The 18,596-nt window shown below is 32.2% G+C and overlaps 1 protein-coding gene across 1 annotated transcript in view; it reads left to right on the top strand.

The window, feature by feature from the left end:
* Positions 1 to 18,596, top strand: part of LOC125066518 (polypeptide N-acetylgalactosaminyltransferase 2-like) — an 81,464-nt gene that overhangs the window by 27,355 nt on the left and 35,513 nt on the right. The gene's annotated exons all lie outside the window — the stretch shown is intronic.

The following is an 18,596-nucleotide window of genomic DNA, read 5'->3' as shown; positions in this document are numbered from 1 at the left end:
CTGGCTTAGAACGCGTGCATCTTAACTGATGATTGCGGGTTCAAGTCCAGGCAAGCACCACTGAATTTTCATGTGTTTAATTTGTTTTTATAATTCATCTCGTGCTCGGCGGTGAAGGAAAACATTGTAAGGAGACCTGCATGTGTCTAATTTCAATGTAATTCTGCCACATGTGTATCCACCAACCATGTATATGATATGATGAATTTGCTCCAAACCTACTCCTCAAAAGGGAGAGGAGGCCTTAGCCCAGCAGTGGGAAATTTACTGGCTGTTAATGCAATAATGCAGTTATCAAAAAGCGTCTAATGTAATAAATATTATTATGTTCTAGTATGATTCTATGTGAATGAAAGACTTACAGTTATGTCACGTCGTATCGACCTGTATAGATAACAATACCAGGCTGGTCTAACTGTTATAGACCATGACAATGTGCACGACTTTTTGTAAATATTGTCGTGCTCACAGGAAAGAACATGAAATCCACGCCTTATTAAATAGCCTAAATTTAAAGCGAACTAACCTAACCTTACTTCCTTATTTAATAATATTGCATATTAAACCTTATGCTAAACGCGTAATCTGGTAAAGGTTCTATATATAGGTATATTGGTTTAGTATTTCCAGTTAGCCATTCCGAGAAAAACATCTCATTTTTAGTACCTAGATATATATTGTTTTTTAGAACACTAGTTAATCGTCCTAACTTCGCGAGGGTGAACTATGTGCCCAAACTACGTAAATGCAAAATCAAAGGTGACGCCTCCTTTGATTTTGCATTTATGTAGCAGCGTATTTTAGCAGGAGGTCGTAAAAAACTGCCAAATTTTTATGGACTTACAATAATACTACGACACCAAACAAATCGTACGACTAGTGCATTTGTCACTAGTCGTACGATTATAATGTTAATTGTTGTTGTTGAATTATAATGATATCGATATTATTGTTTTTTTTTAATTTGCTGTCAATAAAAATATATTGAGTAATTACGTTGGGACATTTTGTTGAGTCATTTATAACACCTATAAATATATTTAATATACGTCATTGATTTAAATATATTTAAATAACTATACTTTATTGGCTAATAACATATAATAAATAAGCTATATAAACTACTATTGGTTTTCAAGTTCAAAACAGTAAGAATGAATTTCGCTTTCGTAATATCAATCAAAGAATAAGGACCGTCCTTGATATTTGTAATCAAATCAACATTCATAAGACATTTCACTTCCTGACAACGAGAAATCCTGCGTCCTATAGTCGGCAGTGCATTGACCATAAGTAGTAACCACTTCCCTAGCTTTGTCATTGGTCGTGCGTTTTTAGCGGACTTAATAAAAATTAAAAAATAATAATGCCAATTGGCTCCTGTCGACTCACTTCTTTTTAATTTTTTTTTAAATTGCGTGTAAAAATCATCATACATTGTTTTTGAAAATTTAGTTTTTTAATCCAAAAATTCCTTGTGACTTTTTCGATAAAGTAAAAAAGTAACAACTTGTTCCATTGCTCAGCCAATACCTCTTCTTCCTTTCGACGAGGACGTTTGACCTTACTCCACCACTCTACTTCAATACGAGTTGAAGAATGTACGTCGCAAATTCTCATCCCAACGTGCAGGATTACTCACGACGTTTTCTTTTACCTCAGCACGAATGTATTATAAATCCTTGTATTTAAACTAATTAATTGTTAACTTATTAGGCAGATGAATTCAGTCTTCCTTTGAACTCTGCATCACGGGTTAAGATTCACAGCTTGTAACCAGAAGTAAGTGTAACCAAAAGTGCCGTAACGGCACCAGTGCTTACCGTCATGTATGGTAACCCCTTTAAAAATTTAAGATAAAGTTCTAAGGTGAAAAAGGTTGTCAATAATTTCCATTTCAAGAGTCCTGTACTTTTTTAGTTGTGTTTAAATTGCCTTTATAATTAGATATATTACATAGAAATAGTTATCATAACAAAATAGTTATTTTATGAATCGACGTCAATCAAAACGAGAGATCAATTCTATGAGTTATTAGCTTTATATTTGCTTAGTTTCGTTCATGTTGATTAAAAATATATACGTAAATATAATTTAGTCTCGCCTCCTCCAAGAAAATATATAACAAAAAATATGACTTATTAACATTGAATAAAATGGAGTTTTAAAAGTGTAATTAAAATAATAGTAAGTACGGTTTCCAAAACGTAATGACACCACGTAACACACTAATTACATAATACTCTTCTTGTACTAAATAAAGTAGTTATATTTTATTAAAGTACTCTCAACCTTATCACGCATGTATTATGAGGATCAGTGATATAACTCTTTATGACCGGCGTATTATTTAACATATATTTTATGTAATAAATAAAAAAGAAAATTTGGATATTTTGGTCTATGCTCTAAATAAACCATTAAAACCGTTGTGATGATACTTCGGTGAGTTGTTAAGCATACGCTCGAAAAGGTTCTTGGCAAAGAAACTGTTATTGTTATTCAATATCAAAGTTTTACGTAAAACCTTTTACTACTCGTGCAAAACTGGGACAAATCAAAATCAAAATATACTTTATTCAAGTACGCTTTTATAAGCACTTTTGAATCGTCATTTAACAAGCTATTTAAAGTAAAACTACCACCGGTTCGGAATGTAGATTCTACCGAGAAGAACCGCCAAGAAACTCAGTTACTCTTGTTCAACATCTAAAAATACAGTCATGTTAGTTAAATATATGTATGTTATGTCTCCTGCCTGGAAGTCAAAAAGCATTAACTCCACGCTTTTTTATCATCAATATACTCTTATATCGAATAATATCCTTACCAAAGTATTTTTTACAATTGACTTGAGTCTATGAAACGGCAAAGTTAAAAATGTCTGCGGAATTTTAATATAGAAGCGGATACCTTGCCCCAAGCCTTCACTAGAAAGTCAGTAAACCTAGCTGTTATCCTCATTATTCTCAAAACCATCGATCATTTGTATACTATATGAATTTACACTAGTCAATAAAACAGTATATGACAACTTAAAGCATTTAGCACACATCTTACACACACAGTCCCATTAGTACCAAAGGTTAGCTGAAGGCTTACTGTTTACTTAAGGACTTATTAAGTTTGACATAAGGCCATGTATTTAACCAGCCCTCTCTGAGAAGTTTCAGAGTGATGTAATGGATTTCTCTATTAAAGAGGAAAGGAGGTTGTAGTCCAACGCATGAAACGTTATTATTTTAGGAAAATAGTTCAATTTGGAAAATTCGGAAAACTCGTTCAAATTCACACCATATTATATTAAAATTAAGAAACATATCAAGACGAAATTATATCAGCTTTTAACACGCTTAGTGTTTTTGCAATAATTGGACACTTTCAAATCAAAGCTAAAGTTCGAATGCAAGTAAACTTTACAATAAATTATTTTTTAACTCCAGCACCGTTTCGGAAAGCAGCCTCTTGATCAAAGCTTAAATCAAAGAAGCCTTATCCAAAAAGTATGCATTTAATATATTGTGTTAATTAATCAATCATTTGTAGATTTTTGACAATCAATAAGCAAGTGCAAACACTTCTATATTGAATAAAGATTTTTGACTTTTTGACTTTGATCACTGAAGGCTAAATAGAGTCATAATACTATCCACGCGGTCTCATAAATCATAGCCATCCTACTGCCATTAAATACCTTTTCAATAACCATTCGCTTAATAGCCTTTAACCTAGTGTTACAATTAACGACGTAACAAGTAATGCTAGTTACACACTTACGCAAGTGTAATAAAACTTTCATTTCGATTTAAGCGTCACTGACCTAGACTGAGATAATGCTTGCGGATAAAGAAACTAGATGAGACAAGACAGTTTTATTAATATTTTTTTTATATCTTATATTTATTCAAATGAATATATACACTAAAGTAATTTTTTTATTAGTTATACAAACTGATCTTTTGTTTAAAAAGATATCATGTAAAATATCGTTTTGAAAGTTTACACAATTATAGATATTTTGATATCATTTTAAATTTAAGTTTTTATAAATATATGTAATAGTAAAAATTTATACACAAAACTAATAACTCTATTTATTTGCGATATATTGATACATCAATAATAATAATAAGGTTATAAATTTATTTCTTAGACTCAAACAAGGTTGAGAACTTTCTAGTAAGTTTAAAAAAAAAGTGAAGATAGATGCTTCGCTTCTCCATAACTAACATCATTTCCATATTCGACAAATTGGTATATTTTAAACTAATTTAATTTATCTTAATGTTAATTAAGATGAACAGCAACAAAAAATATTTGACAAAAAAACGAAAACAATTTTTTTTTTATAATTTCAAAATTATGGAACATGTGGAGTATGTTTATTGCCTAAAACAACAAACATAATACTACAAAATGCGAATGTTATATATAATAAATATAATAACTAAATTTTTCGTCTCTTCCAGTTTAATATAGAGTCGTATCTATGTGTAAGACGCTAAAGTAGATCGTATAGGTATAAATGTATTATACTAACATTTGATATAATTATATAACATTTTATGTTAAAATGATTGTACATTACAGTGGTCGTTACAGTTATCATTACGAGTGTAAATTACTATAATGATAGACAGACTTTATATGTGGATAGGTAGGTAGTCTATGACATTTGTAACTGTTGAAATTGAATTTATGATCCGCTTCTTTATTTATATTGTTTTAATTATACGTTATTCAATCACATGTCTGTTGTACGTCCCGTACGTGTTCTAATGGGTAAAATATACAGAAATAACAAAAGCTTAAAGTTGAAATTTTCGAAAAATCTTTCTCGGTGAGCGTCAACGTCGTGAAAGGAGTAAGTATGTTAAATTTCAAGTCAATCGGACGTTTAGTTTAGGAGGTCTTTTGATCAATCAGTCAGTCCGTTATTACGCTTACATATAGGTCATATAAGTTCCAATGAATGTTTAATTACTAATTGCTATTTGGTATTCGGTGTATTCTGTCAATTTTATATTCGGTCGAGTGCTATTTTGTACCAACGAATGTACATTAACCAGGCCAGAGTTAAGCATGTTTCTTGGCTATTTCTTTCCTTTCAGCAAACACTAATTATTACAAAAATTTTATATCGGTTGACGTTAATGGTTATTTGCTCTTTAGGATTAAGTGTGAAATAATAAACCATATACCCTTTCTCAATAAACAAACTATCTTTTGTAAAATATTTATTACAAAATGGACAGGTAGTATAGAAATGATCCCGTTAAAAAATTCAAACTTTCCAGCGTTATGTATATATATGGGATACATTTCTTTTATTGGTGGCAGGGGCTTTGTGGGTAGGTACCAACCACTCATCACACATTTTAGCGACTTTCAGTTGTGTAAGGAGTTCAATATTAAGCGGACGGAAACGTTCGATTCTTGATTTATCGATTTACGTGGGAATTCATTGATTTCCTATTAGTTAGATGTAAATTTAGTGGAACTCATTTCAGTTTTGAATCCATTAAAAAACAAAGCAAAACCTAACGACTGAAATTTAACTGACTTAATTTTTATTCACCGTTCATCTTATCATTAGCTGATCCCCCCAAGTTTCTTTCGCCAGTTCTTTTCAGGTCTGAGGTGTTTCTTTATGAATAACAGGGAAGTGTTATGCTTCGTGTTGAATAAAGATATCTGAATTAGAGTAAAAATATTTCAGCAGCGTAAATCTTCAAACCTTCTTCTTAAGCGGAGGGGTGAACTTATATATAAACAGTACTAAGGTACTGTTTATAAATAAAAATTTAAACATTGACAAATAAGGCATATACATAAGGCAAATAAACATGATTAAAATGGTGTAAAAAAAGTAATTAACTTTCGAACCGGTGGCAACTTTACGAATAGTTTATTACTGTACTAAGACTTAAAAATACTTTTTGTGTCTTTAAAACCTACTTGAATAAAGAATATCTTAATTCCTTTATATATTTACATGATAACATTTAGCCTAGTATAATATTAACACTGCGTGTAGTCTAAAATAGATCACATTTTGAATTTAATAACAATTTACATATTAAAATGAATATAGTCGAACGATGTTATATACAACTATTGGGTAGGATATTGATATCGTACACGAGAATATAAACACATTCAGATATCATTCATTGAGGAAAACGTGTTCTAGAGTGGAGACCGCGTTTCGGCAAACGTATTATGTTAAATTTATTATTAACAATTAATTAAGTAATATATAATTTAAATTAACGAATTAATTGCATATCAAATTTAACCAAAGCATATAATTATTTAAATTTTAATGGTTCGTATTCGTAATGACTACAATAAACGTCCATCATTTTATCGACATTACAAACAGACTGACGTGATAGGTCAGATTTATCAATCGTCGTGTGATTGGTGACATCAACGCAATGATTATATTATTATTGGATTTTATCTTTATCAAAGAGTAAGTGGAACTTAAAACCATAATATACTTAATTTAAGTAAGTGCTTATAAACACTTCTGAATCGAAATATCACAGGATTTAAGAAACGTAAAGCTACCACCGGACAAGAATTTTCTATGTAAAACATTTTTCATATTTTAAATTTCTTAACTCCATGTTGCTGATAAGAATTTATGGACAGAATAACATAGTAGCTATTTAATCTGTATTTAAACCCAGGACCTCATGGCCGTCCGAACTGCTAACTAAAAGACAATAAGGCAGTTAACAATACTAAATGATATCCGTGTAAACTTTTAACAGCAATAATTGGATCAGTAAGAATTTTCTAAGGTTAACGTTTAATACCATAAGTACCTATAAAAAAGATGTATGTACTTATTGATTAACATTATTAGAAAAATATTACTCTTAACACTTTTTGATGTAAAATAAACCGTGAGTCACATATAAAAGGTTCAAATTTCAATAGCAACAAATAAAATGAACGCATCGTGACCAGAAGTAACGACACTAACTTTCAAACATGTTTGTAAAATCCGATCCAGTCGAAGCAAGCGAGCAGATTATAAGGAGATAGCTTAGTCTTACGTCTTACGCCCAGCCTGTAGGGTTACCGATACTGCTTATATATGACCTTTCTATCAGTCGTGCGATTAAATCACAGTAGGATTGTATCACTTCATCTTAATCCCAGCTAACTAAAAATGCTTTCAGAAAATGTATAACACCATGTTTCCGATAAGTTAATATAGGATATATATCCTGTGGGAAGGTATACGTTTCTTTAAGATGACTTCGCATATATTTTTACTTCCCCTGTTAATAGATCTTATGTTAAAACGCTAATTATGACGATAAATACAAAATGAAAAAATTGTGTTATCCAAAAAACAATAAAATTTAGCCAGCGTCACTGGCGATGGTTTCAGGGTTGGACGCGGGTGCATTATATCGAACCCACAGACTCTCCTATCTTCCCCTCAGGGGCCTGAGTACCTTTCTTAAGGTTTGCTCTGCGTGAAAAATTATTATCCCATAAAATCAAATCTGTTCAAGCATTTAAAAGTTATGTTTAAGTTTACAACATTACACTCCCATTTAAGGCGGTCGTGTATGAAATAATCATGAATATACAATACAACTCGATATAGACAGTGAAAAGCGCGAAGACCTTATTCGCTGGCTTTTAAACAGGAGTCACTACTGAGTTACTAACGATGGTCGAGTCGATATTAGTTTTACATTCAACTGAATCCTGTAACCCTCTCGAAAAAGCAATTGGAAGGGGTGAACCTAGTCTTCTAATAAAAACCCTTTGTTTTTTCGTGCAGTTCACGCTCTGTGTCGATCTCATGACCAAGGCGAGTGAACATGTCTGTTGCTCTGTACGAACTCACTTCGTATCTCAGTAGTTAGCTGTTGATAACCGACTCAGGGTCATACGATTTTAATTTGTACGATTCAAATGTTAATATTTAGTTAACGTCGCATTTCGCTTACTGACATTTCACGTTCGTGTTCAACGGTGAGTTTTTAGTTTTATACAAAATTAATCAACGATTAAATATAATGAAGTCTGTGTAACCAACTTGAGATATGAGAATTTATATCTTATTACTTTCATGTGTGTTCACCCTTAACTGTTAGGGTACGTCACCTGTTAGTTTTCTCTAAATTTAATTTAGGTATAAATCTTTATCAAAGACACTTTATTACGAAAACAACATAAACATAAAATAAACCAAGTTATTATATTCTCTTTAGCCTAAAATAGCTTAGACGAGATGGAAGTTTTTTTATGTAAATGGTAAGCTGACCAATGTCTATAGGCGGTAAGCCACCACAAGTGGTCACCACCGCCCATAGACATTGGCGCTGTAAGAAATATTAAACATTCCTTACATCACCATAGCACCACCAACCTTGGGAGCTAAGATGTTATGTGATGCTGTAATTGGTAACAAAACGTTTATATTAAAAATTGCGGCTCAAATCCATACAGTTCATTTGCCTACTTTTCAGCTTACACAATTAAAAAAAAACATTAAAAATAAATAATATAATTTAATTCTATTACAATACTTATCGATAAGAACGATTTAACTTTAAATAACAAACAGTATATCAAATAATGGTCATACCTGACCGTACGTAGTAACTGCCGCTCACTATATTATACTCGATGACGTAACACTTTAATAAAATACTAAAATGATTACTCAAAATCATTTAAAGCGTTATAATGTGACGTATAGCAATGGCAACACTAAGCATATAAAATAACGAATATTACCAAAAAAAAAAACAATGAAATTCAACTTCTATCAATTACACTTTTGAAACGTCATTTTTAACTTTGATTTTGAAGTTACTGGTTTTGGAATGTAGATTCAACGTAGAGAAACCTATTCGATTCGAAATTTAATCACATATATTGAAATATAGTTTATCTTACATGAAAATAAATGTATAGTTCCACGCTTTTTGTCTTTTTTATAATTTTTGTATTAACGAACAGTTCGTAAAGATATGTTTCCTTGATTAAACATGGTTTGTAAGTTACCCAGCGAATTGAGATTCAAGTCTCGAAGCTATCCAACCTTTGACTTGTAATAAGCGGTACGTTCATTCGATACATCACTAGAGAAAACATGCATTTACATTCTCACTGACAATATATGGGTGTCTAGTAAAAACAATTCTATGTAGAAATAGCGATGAATCAGAGAAAGGTGCATGTTTTGCAATGTACATCAAATTAATGTATAAAAAAGTAACCACTCGGTTATTAAATACGTAATTTCAACTAAAACCCACTTAACAGCAAGAAATTGCCAAAAGCAATCAACCTGAATCTGTATAACTAAACATAAACTAGTTAATTTAAATCATGACCACAGAGCTGCAATAGACACACACACGATATGTTATGTAATGACGTTTTTTTTTTTATATTATAGTCGTCAAGAGTAAGAAAAGTGGATAAACATAAAACACGTTATGTTGTCTTAGATTTTCGCGATTATTACACATTGAAATAAAACTAGTTTTTAACAGATTTAATCTCGTATATTAATTAAATATACTATTATATATATATATATTTAATAAGGTAGTTGTAAATAATATTTCTTTTTAATTCGAACAGACAAATGTCACCTTAGTCTGCCCGTGACCACGAACACTGCAAAGTGCTCGAAACGTCGGGATGTTAAAATAATTAATATACGCGATTAAATCCGTTAAAAACTAGTTTTATTTCAATAAAACACGTTGTTTTTTTTTAAATTGTATTCGTAAATGTGCTCGCGACTTCGTGCGTGTTTGAATTTAACAAAAAGTTATTGTAGCCTAAGTTACTTCTTATTACACCAGCTTACTGCCAGTGAAAGTCCCGTCAATAGCTCAGACAGATCCAACCAGATCCAACAGTCCTGTCAAAAGGAACAAACAGTCAGAAAGACAGGCATACACATATGCATTTAGTAAGAAATGGTTATTTTAATATTACAAACAGACAATCCAATTTTATTATATATATGCTCGAACACAATTGTAAGCTAATACATAATAATCTAACAATAGTTCTTATTTCATTTCAAAACAAGTGTGATCCACCAAAAATCATCACCTACATAGTATATCTTTTGTTCATTTCATCGTTTTTGTATGTATCATAAACTTTTGTCTGTATTTGTCTAAAAAACAAAACGAATTCTTAATTTAAAACATAGCATAGTTTTTTAAGAGCCATTGTTTGGCGTACATGAATGGATTTTTTTTCGACAGTCCTGAGCCCATTTGTCTGATTAATCAACAAAAACATCTATAATATCAGGTAAAACGTTACGCTGTCAAGTTGGTTTGCCAAACAGGATATCTCAACAATATAATTTTAGTTTAAATACAATTCCTACGAAAAATTGTGCGAGAAAAATAATCACAACAGTTAATATGCAACTACTACGTAATAAACAAGTGAGTTTCGTTTATTAAATATTACCAATATTATATATATATAAGAGCCGAGATGCCCGAGTGTTTAGAACGCGTGCATCTTAAAGTATGATTTCAGGTTCAAACCCAGGCAAGCACCACTGAATTTGCATGTGCTTAATTTGTGTTTACAATTCATCTCGTGCTCAACGGTGAAGGAAAACAACGTGAGGAAACCTGCATGAGTCTAATTTCAACGAAATCTGCTATATGTGTATTCCACCAACCCGAATTGGAGCAGCGTGGTGGAATATGCTTCAAACCTTCTCATCAAAGGGAGAGGAGGCCTTAGCCCAGCAGTCGGAAATTTACAGGCTGCTAATGTAATGTAAAAAAATATTATATAAAAGTCTCAGATTTCCGAGTGGATAAAAATAGCTTCGACCTCCGCAAATCTAAAAATATTCGCAAAGGAATAGAATATCAAATTTATACGACGTGCGTCCGGAATATGATTTATATTCCCAGGAGAAACTTAATGTACTAAAAAAAAACGGTTCGAATCCATTTGCAACGGAAAATCTGTGTTTACGTACACTTTTGATTAGAGCAAACCTACTTTCTTTGGTGAAATATTAAGCCGCTATACTTTTGCAATGAGTAATTATCCAAAGGACTACTATTTCCAATTTGTTTAAGAATATAATAATTGAACCACATATTAATAAATATACCACCTGGGGGTAAATGATCATCTCAGCTCCAAAACATAACAAAAACCCTGGTGCAAGTATTGTTTCGGTAATCTCCATTTCTCTCAAAAATATTTTTAAAAAACCTTTCGGTGCGCTTTCCATCTGATGCAAGACTTGAACATGATCGGCAAGACGGCCCAACGCGCTGATCCCGGGCTTATTGCACTCCCTGCACCCTCGGTTATGATGGGCTTGGATCCTCTGAATAAAAACGAACATTGTCGGAAATATAATCAACTTCAATAATTATAATATGTAATCAATTGTCTAATTCTGCGGTCAAACCGGAAAACAGTAATACTGCTTTTGACGTGGGCTAAACGGCTTGGACGAACACTCCACCAGTTCTCTACCGATTCAATACGAGAGATTTAAAAAATTACATATATTGCTTTTTATACTACATAACGTTATATATGTTTAGCTTTAGAAAAAATAATTTATAGACATGCTATCTATCTATTTACCATTAGTTGACATTGATTGATCCAACGCGAATAAATAAAGATTTAAATAAGTCTACTTTTACTTGAACTCGCTTAAGTGTTCGCTCTTATTGCCTTCTCGCCTTATATAATTTACATTTGAATATCTTTGTGTACTATCTGAAAGTAATAGTTATTTAAACACTTTTAATATATTCAGAAACGTATTCATTTAAATTTCATTAGCATGAATAATTATTACATTTTGATGTAACCTTGACATGTGAGCAGATGTTAGTAAAATATTAAAACTCTATTCTACTTCGAGAAACTCTGTAAGCAAATAGTACCATTTGTTCTTATATGTTTATGTTTTTATGTAAATAAACATTAATTATACCGTTTCGCCGCTTTATTAGAATTCAAGTATCATCCCGAAGAAGGTAAAGTTAAAGCCTCTTAGGGCGGTCCCTCGCCGGAGTTATAAGAACTGAGGATTATAGTACTCAAAATGTAATGATACAATTTTTAACATTACATTAGAGAAGAACCGAACTTGAACAAAAGCGACCTCGCTAATTTTGCCATTTTTTAAATAAGTAGTGGCATTAATATCGTATCTTTTGTCTTGTTTTTCATAATCGGTTCAATTTTATCCCACTCGTCCGAATACTTATACTTAGTTGAATATTATATTTTTACAAGCGAGAGCAGCCGGTGAGGGATTTCCCTAAATGTTCAATGCTACAGCTTGCCCAAGACTTGGAGCTTATGTCACCGCAGTGCTTCGATGCGAGTTGGTGATTTGACAGAATTTCGTCTGACTCGTGAGATAAACTATAAACACAAATGAAGTATATGAAACTTATCTAGTGTTCGCCTGAGATTGAACCTACAAACTAAGAATCACTTGTTTCTACCACTGAACCATCTTGGAGGTCACTCTTTAAGCAATAAGACTCCATATTGTAACATGTATTATAGCTCTAAATTATGTTTTATTCTTCTCAAGACAACATATTTGTATGTTTATAAAAATCCAATTAAAAACCTAGTTTATATTCAAGACTTAAAAAAAGCAGGCAATAAATTGCAATTTATATTCTACTCCTACATTAAAGAGAATTCTTTAGAGACCTGTCTACATAGCTTTGCTTTTTATATTTTAGTTCAAGAGACTAGGTAATATTATTTTTCTTGTTCTCAATTCTTATACTGAATACGATAAAACATTAAGTAGGTACTTCACTGATGACATCTTAGTGACAGATTTAGGCGGCTATTCCCAACGAAGAATAGTCAAATGTGTAGCTCAATTTATAGTGCACAAGTGGACCTGTGTACACTAAATTCTCTGTTTCATCACTTAATCAAATTGCATTCCAACACGACCGGATAGAGTTAAGGCGCAGGACCAACGGCTTTAAATGCTCTCTTTGCACGACACAGTTAATAGTGTCAAATTTCAGAGAATTTAATCATCAATCTGATAACTATTTATCCATCCAAGCTATTCATCTCTAGGACTATAGACTAGCCACAAAATCATCGAGGCTATTACTCGATAGTATCAATATGACTGATGGTTATGCAAGGTTAATCAAATAGATTGATTTCTTAAGCACCGCAATCATTGTAAATGGATATTTTATATTCATCGTTATTTTACACATCATCTATACAGCCATGCTTCGCAGTTTTATTCAAATTTAACTTGGAGATTTCCAGATAAGTCAAATTTTTAAATGTTAACAAATTATAACTGTTATGAAAAGTATTTAGCAGCGATCCCATGTGAAGTGTTCGGACCATGCATGATAATAATAATTATATAACTGATACTATACATTAAAATAATATGAATGTTCATGTTCAATATTAAACTCAAAATCCCTATTTAATATAGAAATCCAGTCCATTTCAAAGATACATTTGTCCTCATCGTGAAAACCTCGAGACAGACAAGACAGAGAAAGAAACTCAGTCGGATTTTATGCCAAAACAAAACGTAAAACTTTGTAATATTGCCATGATTTATATAAATATATTATATTTTTTATAACTCGTAAGGTTCAATGTCAGCGGCGAATGTACGATAAGTCGACAGCTTTTGAAGCCAGTTCGAGAGTACTTGTCTCGATACATTCAAGCCACTTCGTAAATTATTAGCATAAGTTAGAAACATAACAGGTGTATCAGCCATTGCATTGCACACATGTACGCCATTACGATTATCGCAAGAACGATCGCTGCTTAGCAACGAAGGTCTTTTTAAGGCAAAGTTATTTCTAAGATAGCAGATGATGTTTTTTTCTTATCTTAACAAACTTGTTATTAACGCACTTGGTTGATTATAATAATGAAGTAAAAAAGTACCTACACACTTGTCAATTTATGGAGATTTTTGGTAACCAGTGAAGATTTCCCTATTTACTTGGAGTTAGGGCTCTATCGGCTCAAGAGCCGAGATGGCCCATTGGCTACAACGCGTGCATCTTAACCGATGATTTCGGGTTCAAACCCAGGCAGGCACCACTGAAATTTCATGTGCTTAATTTGTGTTTATAATTCATCTCGTGCTCGGCGGTGAAGGAAAACATCGTGAGGAAACCTGCATGTGTCTAATTTCAACGAAATTCTGCCACATGTGTATTCCGCCAACCCGCATTGGAGCAGCGTGGTGGAATATGCTCTAAACCTTCTCCTCAAAGGGAGAGGAGGCCTTTATCCCAGCAGTTTACGGGCTGCTAATGCTAATGCTAAAAAGGGCTCTATCCCCATTTTGTATGTATAATACAATTATCACTTATTCTAACTCTCAACCAGCAATAATTATTATTGTGCCAGTGTTAAAGGCACAAGAAACATAACATCTTGGTTCCCATGGTTGGTGGCGCATTAACGATGTTGGAATGGTTAATATTTCTAACATTGCTAATGTCTATGCTAGTGGTAACTATTTACCACCAGATAGCTCATTTCCCAGTCTACCTACCTGTCCTAGGTCAGTACAAAGAAAAGATACCGTAATGTGAGATACTTTACATATTTGCCAAAAAAAATAACACAACAATTACAAGTGCTTTAAAGTAACCGCCATTTAAATACATTTTAAATTGTATTCGTTAGTTCAAACAAGTAACGCACAATAACAACAATTTTTTTTTCCGTAAAAATAGTTTGATCAGAATAGTGAGAGAGACAGTAGATATATATAGAGCATTTATCTTCACTTGTAAGCAATGATTGTAGTAGTAAGTAGTTTAAATAAAAACCGGATCTCGGACTAAGGCCACTTTCACTTGCCTTATGCAATTGTATTAGTGTGGTATGTGTTTAATAGTGGTCATTGTTGGTCACAATTATGCGTTGAGGGAATGATCAATCAAAGCTTGTTAGGCTGGTTAGATTGTTGACTTACATTCGATACTCTTCAAGACTACTGACTCGTTTTGACTTCATAAGGTTGCTTGAGATAAGAACTAATACGTATGTTTTGTTACTGTAACTTATATTCGGTTGCGGATATAAATATTTAGTTTATGTTATTTATTAATTATTTTTTTACCAAATAGCTGTCCGTCTATCTAATACGTAGCTTATTAGGTAGTCGATCCTGAGGTCCTAAGTTCAAAACCCGGATAGGGCTGATAACATTTGGTTTTTACGTCATTAAAATTATCTGACGTAGTTTGAAATTTTGGTTGCACTCCTATACCGTACTAAGCACGACAAGTCTGTCCCGCGTCTAATCGCTCTCCAGTCTTGCTGAATAAGCTCATAATATTATATTACAGAAAACGATTCAAAGCGTATTTGCTCATACTTGTATTGTATAATATTTAACAGTAAATACATTTATGCCGACGAGATCGCGACGACCGTGTCCGTCACACTCACTTGACCTCCGTAACACTTGCACTTTCAATATCACCAGACTTCCTCAGTATAGATAATACTAGTGTCCATCGGTCACATACAAGTAGTTACGACTATATCACCGTGACTCAGTAATCATTGGTATTATTTGCTTTCCATAAAACATGTAGCTAAATTCCACTTTCACGATAAATCATAAAATACTGCAATCCAAAAACAGGGAGCTGGTCACAAATTATTCGACTCAACATACACAATGGAATAGCAAAAGCCTAACCCTATCTTTAATAGTTTACGCTCGGCGATGATGACTCAGTCAGTCAGGACATGTTACTTTATAAGTATATATAATAAAAAAAGAAAAATAAACAAAAGGGACTAATTAATTATTTATGAATAAAGAATGAATTCCTAATTCAAATCAGATGAAAAATCCGTTAATGACAAAGAATTTAAACCTTGACATAGCTGTGTTACATTTCAATGTGTGAGTAATTATTGCGAGACTAGAAAATATTTTATCTTAGAGTCAGAAAGTTGGGAAACCAAGAACAAAGTGTCATTCATTCTGTTCTTATTACAGTTTTTAGTTTTGTACAAACCGCGTGGGAATATGACGAAGTAACTATCTTAATTCAAACTGTACAAGTAGTTTAAATGTATTCCAAAAGGTTAAGTTAGGAGCACAGCTTCCAATGGTGAACAATAAAATGAGTGCAATACTCAATTTGGTGATGACTACGATGATAATGGTCTTTTCACTGATTTAAATCTCAATGATGAACGCAATGCGTAGGTATAGTTCACAAGTGTGTGCGCAAACACAATTGGATTCAGACAACACGATCGATCATATCAAAGGAACGGTCTTGACCATCCGAAACAACCGAAGACTTACGGTGCAGACCCAGCCGCTTCACGTGATATCTGAGTCATGAAAGTTCAATGAAACTGAAAATTACATGACAAAAAACCCAATTACATATTATGAAAACATCATAATTAAGGGTTATTGAAATAATTTGTAAATAAAGAAAACCGATTAATGAATAATACAATATAAAAATTACTAATTGTATCACTCTTATTTGTTATAACAATGCGGGTAGCGAGTCTACACTAGAGGGCAGACGTCGAGAACCGGGAGAACTCTAATGGAGTTATACCTCATAACTCGATTAGAGTGCGTCATACCGTTCAACGTCACGACATCCGGGCCGGTCTTACACACAAGCCGCGCCAAAAGAACGTCAAAAATCAATATTTTAATTCACTTGAATTTAATGTCGAATGAAAATCGTACTGGCGCATTTTTTATATTACAAAGATACCTACATAAAAGTATATAAATCATGTTAAAATAATAAAGGCGAAGTCTAGGTGTGTCTCGGTATCCACGGGTCCAGGCTCATACATAATTAATTTACTTCAAGAATCCTCAGCTTCCTTCAAAGTGTTTTGAAACTTAATGTAATATGAATAAGGTGCAAATAGACGTTGCTTTATTGTGATTTAATTATTCACATCCCGAAACTTGCACTACAGCATTTTCTCTGTATATTAATTAGAGACTTGTTCGGATCACATAGACATTTGTAACCGAAGTAGATGAAAAATTAAAATTTAATATTATAAGTACGATTATATTTCAGATTTAGAGTATGAAGACTAATAAATAAATGTATATATACGAAATAATAATATAACCTATCTGATGTTTTATTAAATCTTGTTTATTTTTAACTTATTTGCAAATAAATCGTTCTAATCTGTAAAGTTCAGGTAACTAAACTGTCGATATTATTTGTAACCCCCACCAACATATAAAATATTAAATTATATGAAATTATAGTTAAACTCAAAGTCAAAAATGTCATTCAATAAATCATAATAACAAAACAATAACCGTATATTATACGAGCTTTCTTCCTTCTTAAGAAGTACTTCAATTTTTAACCAACCAGTAATAGTTAATACTTCAAAGTAAGTGTATTTCTGCATTGAATAAATGAATTTTAAATTGGTTGCATTAGTTATTAAATGCAGGTCAAGTTCATAGAACCGATTTAAAAATCAAGAAAATCACCAAGTCAATAGTACTGTGAGGATTTGTATATATCGAAGATTTATAAATAAATTCACATTAGAACCGGTTATTAAGACATCATAAACATTAACGTACACGTATGTTTGTATGTTATGTTAGTAAGATTATTAGTTTTCCTCAAAGGAAATATGTAAAGGTCAGCAATAGCTGTGATAATTATATATATGTATATAAAAGAAATAAACATTATTAAAGTTATATTATAACTGACGTTGAATTTTTAGTCACACGTATTGTTCCCAGTTTTTTGCGTTAGAGGATAAAATTTATTTTGACTTCGTATACAGAACGAGAAACAAACCGATTTACAGGTAAATTTTCCATGATTAGTTTCATATTTAAAAGCGATAAGTGATTGTTTTTTAAGATTAATTTTAAAGTTTATTTAGGTAACGTTTAGTAGGAAAGGATTGAACCAAATCGAATTGTACTTTATTTAAAGGAACCTTTGCAAGAAATTTTGAATCGCGATGTGATGGTATCGTATTAAATCGTATCGTACGTACGATTATAATATAAAAAATATATTAATAAATGTAAGAAAACGATAATCATATATCGATAAACATATTAATCGTTGCTAACAGTAACAATGTAACAACACTATTCGCGTTACCTTGACACATGACATGCCGCCGCTAAACGTATAATGTGTTGTTTATGTAAATAGTCTAGTTCTCAGCGATACCTGTTCACAGCTTGCAACAAACTTGTTATTACGAAACCAATTCGTTATGAATGACTCCACTAATATTTAAATTTAAGAAACGGACAGTGTTAGTTGTGAAAGGAAATACAAATGTATTATTTAATTGTTTGTTTCGCAAGTAAAGTCTAAACGAGATCAATAGTACAAAGTATTGTTATTTGGTGGTAGAAGCGCTCTTTTTTTGTAATATAGGTTGGCGGACAAGCAAATGGGCGACGTGATGGTAAGTGGTCATCACCGCCCATAGACAATGGCCCTGTAACAAGTGCCACTATCCTTGGGAACTAAGATATTATGTCCCTT

Source organism: Vanessa atalanta, chromosome 9 (genome assembly GCF_905147765.1).
Source record: "Vanessa atalanta chromosome 9, ilVanAtal1.2, whole genome shotgun sequence".
Lineage (NCBI taxonomy): Eukaryota > Metazoa > Arthropoda > Insecta > Lepidoptera > Nymphalidae > Vanessa > Vanessa atalanta.
Note: the sequence above shows the minus strand (reverse complement) of the source record. Positions and strands in the feature narration are given on the sequence as shown.